Source organism: Adiantum capillus-veneris, chromosome 25 (assembly GCF_014529385.1).
Source record: "Adiantum capillus-veneris isolate H3 chromosome 25, ASM1452938v2, whole genome shotgun sequence".
NCBI classification, from domain to species: Eukaryota; Viridiplantae; Streptophyta; class Polypodiopsida; order Polypodiales; family Pteridaceae; genus Adiantum; species Adiantum capillus-veneris.
The window spans coordinates 39,868,210-39,876,021 of record NC_140955.1 but is presented as its reverse complement, the minus strand read 5'-3'; positions in this window follow the sequence as shown (position 1 = coordinate 39,876,021).

Here is a 7,812-nt window from a genome sequence, read left to right as displayed (position 1 = left end):
CCATTCAGGCATAAAAAGTAATAACTTATTTAGTGTTATATGGATTCAAGTTCAAGCTACACGCACCGAAGGATCTCAAAATCCTTGATAATATGAATAATATCCTCAGCATGTGCAGGACCCCTCCACAATAGAGGATCTAGAAAGAAACGTTACACGTGTAAATACACAAAATAAAAACCATAACTTTCTCAACGATATCATGGTAAAAGTAAATATCAAAGATAAGATTTTTCATACCCTTAATATAAGAAGGTATATCATTGAGGGTGTAGGAAACCATGATTTATCGTGCCATTCTTTATCTTCTCTAACAGTGGAGATTTAAAAGTTTAAGAGGAAGAGAGATGAAACAGAATAAAGAAGACTTTGACAATCATACCGTACAAAATCGTGTTCTTTCTTTTGTTTAAAAGGAGGATTTAAAATATTGAGAGAGAGAGAGAGAGAGAGAGAGAGAGAGAGAGAGAGAGAGAGATGGAAGCAATTCAAAAGACTTTGAAATTTTACAATATCACAAAGATGCGTTGAATATTTTGAATGTAGTAGAGACAATACAAAAGATTTATTCAAAGTGTAGCCTTTGAGAGACCACATTAGGGATTCAATCCAAAGGCCTATGTTATATACATTTTTCAAGATATGGGGGGGTGTTTCAACTTGAGTGAATATCCTCAATTGATATGGTGTAGTGTGGTCTCCAACAACCCCTACCTGCTGTGCATTGACTGGCCTTTCATCACTCACAAACAAAATATTAACTTGAATTTGATGATGTTCGTGGTCCAAAGAAAAGGCAACATGGTAGTATCTAAGAACTTCCATAGATATGTCTCTATCTAAGTATAGCATTTCATAAACACCTACGATGATAAATCCTCGATGGTAGTGATCTCTGCAAAGGCATCCATGAATTATGTAGAGCAAGAAAAGCTTAAAACTACCAAAATACCACATAAAAACTTTTACAAATAATATGAGTTGTATCAAATAAGATCACCAAAAATATAGCAGGAACTCTTCCCCTCCATTGCCGTGGATCTTCAACAAAGTAAGTCAATGTATAATTCAATCTTCTCAAGAAAATAATAGGTCAAGTTAATACTCTAATTTAAAAGAGAAGATAAATACCTCGAATGAATTAATTAAGTGATATGACCGACTACATAGGATGAACTGCATTGAGAATCCATTTGTGGCCAATACTTTGATCTAAAAGATATCGATAAAATTTAATATCAAGTATGTTCGACTTTAAGTGAGAGCCACAATGTCAATTTGAACTTATTGTTATGAGTTTGCTAGTTGTAATACTTCCTTGAATACAATGTTTGAAGGGTAGTAGCACTCCTCTTGAGTGTTTTCAATATTGACAACAAATCCTCATATCAGCTGCACTTTGCACACATGACTGTTAGCGGGTTCGTCGTGACGGACGATGGAGCACAACGAGAACACATACCAACAAACTGTCAATCCGAGGACGTAGCTGACCCGACTAGGGCATGGAGGCAATCTCTGGGTTGTCAACCCTGAGCTAGACACGAACAACACTCTACAATCACTAATCCTACCACAACACTACCATAAAGCAAAGAAACAGACAACGCATCCTACGAAACGCTACAAGCTCGAAACAGTTTCAAATCATATCAGAATGACTCGAAATCGGAGGGCAAGACTCACAAGCATATATCCTATACGGCCAAACACCTAAACCCTGAAAACCATAACTGTAAGAACTCTAATCGCTGTCGTGATAGACTCAAAACAGCAATTTTCAAAGTGTCCGGAACTGATCTACAAAGACATCAACACGAAGAGCTTCTCGCCCTGATTCTAACGACTACTCGATCATTCAGAACGGATGTCGTTTGAGGTACTTACGACCAAATATAGCTCGTAGCAGGCGGGCTCGCAATGTGGTCCTCGGCTTGCATTGCTTGCGTCGACGCGGAGAGGTCCTCGATGCTAACACGCTCCTACTCTCATATCTACAATGTGATTAGTGTGCACGACGGTGTGTGTGTGTGAAGCTCACTACTGTGTGCTGCAGAACCCACGACTGTATATTAATTGAGATAACGTAATGTGTCTTTTACAAAGCCTTAGGTTTTAGCTTATATACAAAGCCTCCAAACCTAATGTCCGGCCAAATGACCTGAATTGTCCCTAGGCTTCTACAGAGCTTAATTACAAGAAACTGAGTTGGCTTTACTCATTATACAAGCATCTGCGTCCAAAATACAAGTGCCGATTTAAAATATGAGGTTCCCGTAAACATTACAAAAGTGGCTGTAATGGCTCAAAATAATAATAATGGGATATTCGATGACGTCCATGAACTCGTATCTTCATGTTGCAGCATCCATCTTCATCTTCATTACTTCATCACCATCTTCATGTGGAATCTTTACATAATCTTTGAGGAATCTTAATGGAATCTTTATGGAAACGTTGTTGAAAGGGCGTCCTTTCAACACTCTCCCCCTCCGAATTCTTGTCGGCCTCGACAAGACCCTATGTCGTTGCTGGCCTTGACGAGTTCTTGATGTCTTGGTGTTGATTGAAGTTGTTGTGGCAGCCTCTTCTGTAGTTGGTTGCTTTGCGTGATATTTAAGCTGCCTTGAAGTTGTACTTGTAGTGTATCTGAAGCCTAGAACTCTCCCCCTCCGATTGGTTGTTGTATCTTGAATTGCATGAGGTTGTATCGACTTGTTGGTGCAACAGGTCGTTGTCATTGTAGCTCTAGTTTTCTTTTCCTGTGGTTGTTATCTTGCAGTCGTACCTGTAAGTTGAGTTGAAGCTTTGTCAAGCTGTTTTTTGGCCTCTCCCTTTTGACTTGTCAGTAGATTTGCAATTAGTAGTGTGGGGATATCGTGGTTCTTCTTGCTTTTGTTGTGATAAAAAATAAAAGAGTAAAAGTAAATATAGCGTATATACAAAATGAAGGTCTTGGATACCTGGATAAAACTAAAGGGAAAAAACCAGTGGGAAAAAATGTCTTTAGTCATAATTAAATGCGAGACTATATGTACTTAGGTTCTGATGTTATAGAGTTATGCTGAGTTAAAGTACATATGGCCATATGGCTACTAGTATGGACTTGATATACATGGATAAGTGTTAGTAGCTTGAAGTCAAAGTCATTGATGTTGAGCAAAAGCTTATAAAACCTATTTTTGCTTGGTCATCATCATTTGTTTGTGTAAGTGCATGGGTGGAATAAAAAAGAGTACCTAATGCATATGCCCAATGATGTGACATCTATATGCTTGCACAAAGTTATGCATGCTAAACAAGATGTGGTGCGAGAGAAGAGTATTGATGGGTTCTTCATGGAGTTAGTGTAGCGAGCAAAACATATAGCATGAGTGCTTCAAAATCTTTCACTACTCACAAGAAGGGTTTTTGCTGTTGAGGTTTCTCCACTCTTCCTCACTGTGTCAAGTGCGTGAGTGTTTTTGTTTTGACTACTCCGCCTTCTCCACCTTATATATTATATGGACTTTGACTCTTATACTCACCTCTTCCAGCATGAGCGACATGACTTTATGTATGCTCAAATATCCAGCTTGAGCTTATACCTATTAGCTAGACTCATAGACCACAGAAAAATATTAACTTGAAGCTTGGGTCTGACACTTCGCTCATTTAGTGGCTTAGCTGCTTGACTCTAGACTCTTATGCCATGTAAGTTTAATGGCGACTTGGACTTACCTGATCGCGACCTGAAATCCAATTCCATATGCTTTTGATGTTTAGGCCTTTCTCGTTAGTTTCTGTTTGAGATGCCATGTTGTCCAATACATTGGCATATATCTGCTCTTCATTCCTTGGTAGCAAATTGTGGTCGCTTGATGAGACAGGTATTGATGTTGAAGCAATGGTTGATGAAGTCTTCTTCTTCCAGATAGTGTTCTTCAAAACTGTGACCTCCGCATTTACTGTTGCTTTCTTTTTGTTGTTAAGAGGCTGTAAAGGAGTTGTGTATCTTTCTTGTTGTTGAGCCTCAATCGCGGATTTTGGAACCCACATTGTTCTTGGGCCTGGTGTAATGTTCTTTGCCACTTGCCTTGTTTCTTGTTTGACTTGATGGTACTTTGTCTTTAATTTCCAAATATGGCTGTTGCTTTTGTAAAAGCCTTGCTCTTGTAGTAATTGACGAGGGATCCATCTATAGGTTGTAGTACTCTTGGGTGTAGAGGGTGGCTGCTCTTCATTTCTTGATGTTTCTTGCTTTTCCTTGGTGATTCCTTGATAAGCTACTACCTTAGGTAACCAGATTTGAAAGTTACCGTCATAGAATCCTTGTGCTTCGAGTAACTCGACTGGAATGAATCTTTGGACTTGCTTGGAGGTGATCTTCACTTGACTTTGTTGGGTAGTCTGGTAGAATTCTGATTTCATTACCCAAACTTGTCGTATGGTTTGTCCAGTGGAAGACCTTCTCTTTTGCTTTTTGTACCTGTCCTTTCTCTTGGTTGAGTTATGTGATTGACGTTGATGGCTTTGTTGAATCCTGACTGAGTGGTTGTCATGGGATGGATATCGCTAGGCTGTCATCTTGGGCTTGTTGACCCAAACATCCGAATTTCCTTTCTTGTAGCCTTGTGAAATAATTGACGCGCTTGATGTGATCCATCATGTTACCTTTTCTTGTTGAGGTTGTTCCTGTGATTGTATCCAAATTGGATCATTAACTTTAATCTGTGCCTTGGATACTAGCACTTGGTTGACCTGTTTTGACTTCCTTTGGAGACTTTCGGGTGATGGAAACTTTAGTTGATAGACTTTTTGCTTAGGTTTCCATTGTTTTGTTGATGGTTTGGCTTTTGATGTAGAGGCTTTGTCTTGCACTTGCATTGGCTGGGCTAGAGACTGTGGGCTTATTTTAGCTTTGCCTTTTTTAATAGCCAAGAATCTTTGAATTGTTGTAGGCTTGACCTCTGTTCCTACTTGATAGCTTGTCGTGATGACCATTGTTGAAGATTCAGGCTCGTTTTCAAAGACTTGTGCCCATGGCTTGGACAAAATCAAGTGTGTTCCCATTTGTCGAGAATCTACCACCAAGAATTTTTCTTTGACATTCTGTGAGTGTAGTTGGAGAGTAGCTTCTGCAATCTCCATACTTATAACATCCACTTCAAGTGAGAGATTTACCTTTATTTGAATATCATAAAGCTTTGGCTAACCTAGAAGTAACCACATGCCCTATGACATGACATTAGTCATGGAATTTGTATCAATTTCTGCCATAAAATTCATCTTGACTCCGTTTTGTGCACTTAGCAAAAAGTTGATCTTCTTTGGTACTAGATTGCCTGTGTTCTCTTGAGTGACTTGAGCAATCTTTGGCCTGGACTCCTTGTCGTCTTCTTCTTCATTGTCCACACTTCTGAGTTCACCTGCTTGACCACCATTTCCTTTGATATGTCTTTTGGAGAGACAAAATCAGCATTTGGTTCCTGTAGAGTCATAGGCTCTTCTTCCTCAACTTCAGTTGTTGAAATGTCTGAAATTCCTGTCACTTTCTGCACCTCTTCTTTGATTGATTCCAAGTCTTCATATTGCTCGTTTGTAGGTGTTGGACCTGAAGCATCTTCTTTGGATCTTAGCCCTTCTTCTTGCAACTTTGCTTCATTGACTTGCGGCTCCTCCTTTGTACTGTGCATTCGAGTTGGACAGTTTGTAATCAAGTGTGTTATTGCACACTGATCGCAAAGAGTACCTATTTCTATATGACCAGTATTCGGGCTAGGTATCTGGTTTTGTGTTATCCCCATAGCTGATAACCCTGTTTCGAACTCATACTCAGATTCGTCATCTGTCTCACCCATAACCCTTAGCATGTAGTAGGGGACTATGTCATACCCATTCTCATCGCAAAATTTTGTTGGTGTGGTCTCATTAACACAGACATCCAAAGTAGCCAATATCTGAGTCCACTCTAGCGGTTCTAACTCCTCTTCCTGAAAAGGTTCTCTTATGTAAGCATCATCTTCTAAGACCCTCTCTAAGGCATTCTCATTTCTCCCAAAGTCACTACACTCCGATGCTCCGCACATCCAGATTTCTTTCTTTTTGCCCATCCACGGATGGTCTGTTGATCCACTTTGTGTTGCAGAATCAAAATCTTCCACGGGCGTTCTAGTTACATCTTGGTAACTATGATTTCTCATATTTACACGTGTTGTGGTTTCAACATGTCTCAAGTATAAATAATCATAACCCCAATCTTGTACCATCTTGAGTTGCCTCATGAATGGTCTTCCAAGGATGATTTCATAGTTATTTTTCTTGCCAAAGTCAACTATGGCAAAAGTATGCGCATACTCTATACCACAAGAAGACACCACTATCGCTTCTAGCAATCCTATGGGTCTTTCCACATGCCCATCAACTAACTGTAATTTTATTCTGGTTGTTCTAAAGGCGGGCCTATCCCATTTCTCCCATATTCATTTTGTTGCTATGGCAATTCCTGCTCCGCTGTCAAGTATAGCTTTTGTTTCAATCCCATTGTACTCGACAGACAAAGTGGCATTACCATCTTCTCCTTCACAGTACTCTCCTACTTTGTTCAGAGGTACCGGTCTTACATTTGATCTAGGCTTATCGATCTCATCTAGCTCTTTTTCCAAAAACCTTAACGGGCTTTTGATCCCAATTTTTTCCAAGCATTTTCCTATATCCGTCCACATACTTGGTTTGATTTTCAAAAGTTCTGCCAACGTAATTGTGCACTTCACTGGCGTGGATAGCAAGTCAGTCAAAATTTTTGTGTACAATTCTTTTGTCCCCCCTAGCCTCTGTGATGGAACTCTCACAATCTCAGACTTTGCCTCAAAATCTCCCATGTACTGTGGCAAAGTTCTTAACGATGCAGGTCTACTGTCTTCGGAGGCTATCGATCCTACATCACCATAATATGACCTCACATCAACACTCATTTGTGGTCTATCTAATGTGATTTCAGGAAATGGTGCTGGTCCAGCATCCTCTTCTCTTTTTTGGGCATCTCGGACAGCCTTCCATAACTCCTCTGGCCACTGATCCTCAACTATAGGAACATAGGGTGGGAAATCCCTCATTGATTCATCTTTTGTATTTTGGACTACCCTCAAGTCTTGCGACCTTGGCAGTGGTTCTTCCCAATGATCTACCTCTTCTCTAGGCAATTCATCTACTTTAATGCTCTCGTCTTTGTGCACTGGGGTGACTATCCTATCCTTCAATTCTGGTGGAGGTGGTTCTAGCAATTCTTGAGCAGTTTCAATGAGCTGCTTACTCATTTCTAGCCTGTGCTTCTCTAGTTCAGGATAAGGATAAGTCATCCATCTTTGTTCTAAGGTCTGTCTATTTTTCAATCTAGCCTCATAAGCCTGTAAAATTGCGTCTAAAGGCTCATTCACTTTGTCCACTAGGACAAATCCTCCTGAACTAGCACTCTTGGGTGCTTCAGCTGGTTTAAGGGTTTCACATTCCCTTTGCTGCTTCTGTTGCTCTTGAGTTGTTTCCAACTCAGCTGTAACAGCCTTTTCTTCCCCTTTTTCCCTTTCTAGTCTCGCTTTCATTCTAGTTCTTCTTGCTCGTCTAGAGTTTCTACGGCTTTTGGAACTCTTACTAGTCTCTCCACCTGTAGGCTTCTGCTCTTGCACTTTTGCTTGTGCTCTTGTGACAACGTTTACTGGAGCAACTTGCTTACTTTCATCTTCTTGTTGTTTAAGCGCCTGTTCTTTTGCAATTGTTTCTTGCTCTGTTGTTGTTGTCATCTCTCCTTTTGTTGTGGCTCGTTCTTTCTCTGATTTG